The following is a 2,860-nucleotide window of genomic DNA, read 5'->3' on the forward strand; positions in this document are numbered from 1 at the left end:
TGCCACCACTTGAAGACCCCGAGTCTGCACTTCACAAGAAAAAGACGCCCTTGCAGGAATTGAAGTCAGCTTTTTCTAGGAAGTCGGGAAAGAAGACATGAGAGTCAAGTTCATCAGCGAGGCACAAGAGCAATCTTGAGCATTTGGATCACACCCGTCCAAACCGAGTCCGAAAGCGATACCGAGCCAGAATTTGAAGAACACACGAGCGAACCCGAGAACGAGCCAAGGAACGAGATGGCAGCGATTGAAGAAATGTCCATGGGAGCTTACAAGAAGTGGATCCGAGAAGATCTGGGTCCCGGTTTAGTCCAACCCGCAATACCTGCCACTGCCACATTCGACCTGAAGGGACACATATTGACCGTACTGAAGGACATCCCATTTTTCGGGAAAGATCATGAGGATGCTTTTAAGCATCTAGATGAAGTCAACGACATTGCGGATTACTTCAATGTCCCAAATGTCAACAGAAACACAGTCTTGCTTAGGATGCTTCCCATCACTTTCAAAGGAGCTGCTAAGGAGTGGTTGAAAGCACTCCCACCGGGTACAATCACCACTTGGGCTCAAACACGTGAGCAATTCCTGGACCAATTTTGCCCGCCATCCAAGATAGCCAAACTCAAGAAGGCAATAGCCAACTTTGATCATCAGCCTGGGGAGTCACTATACGAAGCATGTGAGCGGTACAAGGGCTTGCTCAGAAATTGCCCTCAACATGACCTAAATGTGCAGCAAGAGATGTCAATCTTTTATGATGGGGTCAATGTGATGACAAGACAACTCCTTGATTCTCAAGGACCGTTGACAAAGAAAAATCCAAGGGAGGTCAAGGAGCTAATTGAAGAATTCGTGAAACACTCTCGCGGATACCACAACCCAAGGCAAGATGGAATCAAAGGCGGTGGAGGGGCCCAAACTGAAGAAATTGCAGCTGTCATGGCCATGCTGAATAACATGGATCGCAGGATAACACAAATTGACCAGTCGATACATGCCATAAGAGTGGGGTGTGAGAGATGCAGTGGTCCACACTTGACCAAGGACTGCAATGTAGATGAGTTTGGGAACCGAAAAGCTCAAGTGTGCTACTCTAGTGGGGATAAGTTTGATGAGGATTGGAGGAAACCGAAGAAGGAGTGGCTGCCATATGAAGAGTATAAGAAGCAAAAAGAAGAGAAATATAGGCAGACAGGTCGAGGCCTTTATCAAAAGGAGTAGCCACCAGCCAAGAAGAAACCCGACCTAGAGACCATTTTGATGAAGTTTATGGAGGCTTCGGAAAAGAGACACAATGCCACTGATTCCGCAATTTTGGAACAACAAACTTTGATAAAAAAAACCAGCAAGCCTCCATCCATAACCTTGAAGTACAATTTGGTCAACTATCCACTCTAGTTCATGAAAAATTGTCCCCGAAGAGTCCCGAAGTAATGACCCAATCTCACGTAATGACCATCGATACTGAAGAAGATACAATATCTGAGTTCCTGGAGACATTGGAAGAAGAACCGCAGCAGCCCAAGAAATCAAGGATCGAAAGTGGAAAAATTGTTGAACCAGGCTCACCACGACGTGGCACTCCTATGGCCACGACGTGGCGCATGTCTGATCAAAAATACTTTGAGCCCGTTCTAGCTTATCATCCACCTTTGCCATTTCCCACCCGAGCTACACTCAGTAAACTGGAGAAGGAGCATTTAGAGTTTATAAAGCTTGTGAAGGGGATCCCAATTAATACCCCCTTTGTCGAGTCCTTATCCAAAGCCCCCGAGAACTAGAAATTACTGCAAGACCTGATAGACACTCGAAGGCAATTAAAGAAGCAGTCTACAGTAATTCTAAGTGAACAAACTTCAAAAGCTGTGTTGGGAGAAACACCAGAAAAGATGGGGGATCCTGGACGCCTCACTCTTCCATGTGAGTTTGGGAATAAAATGAAGGTTAATGCTTTAGCCGATTCTGGGGCTAGCATTAATTTGAAGCCTTTTTCATTTTATCAAAAATTGGAGATTCAGAAGATGAAGGCTACAAAAAAGAAGATTCACATGGCGAATCGTTCGGTGACACAACCCCGTGGCATCGTGGAGGATATTTTGGTGAAAATTGGAAAATTTGTTTTTCCAATAGACTTTGTAGTCTTGGACATGAAAGAAGATCCGGATGTTCCAGTAATCCTTGGTCGACCATTGCTTAACACTGCTGGAGCCCTTGTTGATATCCGCGAGTCTAAGCTCACTTTGAGGGTTGGAGATGAACAAGAAGTCTTTGGGATAAAAGATGACTTTCAAGAAGATAAAGAAGAGGTGTTCACAATTAATGAAGAGAATGAACTGAAAGAATTGGAAAAGCTTATGGAAGAAGAGATAGAGGCAGTTCATCAACTCAAAAGGACAAAACCGAGGGCATATGTTCCGTATTTGATTGAAGTCATAGCTTACAAGAGTCCGCCTTCTTGGGTGAGCAAAGAGGATGAGGAAATGACAAGTGATGAAGAGGAGGTCACTTCAAGAGTAACAAGGCCGATGGTGAAAGAAGAGGAGGATGCTATGGAGTGCAAGGAACAAACTAAGGGCATAAAACGCAAGCTTGAAGAAGAGGGCAAGGCAAAAAAAAGGAGAATTCAAAGAAAGCATATAAAAGACGAGTTCAAGCTTACAAGCGGCGGTTCAAAGAACAAAAGATCTTAATGGTGGACTCTTCCGAAGATTCAACGTAGAAGGCACGGAGCCCAGCTCAAGACTCCAAGAAAAAGAAGCGCTTCTCGGGAGGCAACCCGAGTTTGGTTTGCATTTTCTTTTCTTTTAATATTTTTTTTGAAATTAGGAAAGACATCAATTCATCATCTAATAACTGA

General features: G+C 44.3%; 1 non-coding gene across 1 annotated transcript; it reads right to left on the minus strand.

The window, feature by feature from the left end:
- Positions 1-621: 621 nt before the first annotated feature.
- Positions 622-728, minus strand: LOC111881617 (small nucleolar RNA R71). The gene has a single exon (XR_002846896.1). It is a non-coding gene; the product is annotated as a small nucleolar RNA R71 (small nucleolar RNA).
- Positions 729-2,860: the final 2,132 nt, after the last annotated feature.

This window comes from Lactuca sativa, chromosome 4 (genome assembly GCF_002870075.4).
Source record: "Lactuca sativa cultivar Salinas chromosome 4, Lsat_Salinas_v11, whole genome shotgun sequence".
NCBI lineage: Eukaryota > Viridiplantae > Streptophyta > Magnoliopsida > Asterales > Asteraceae > Lactuca > Lactuca sativa.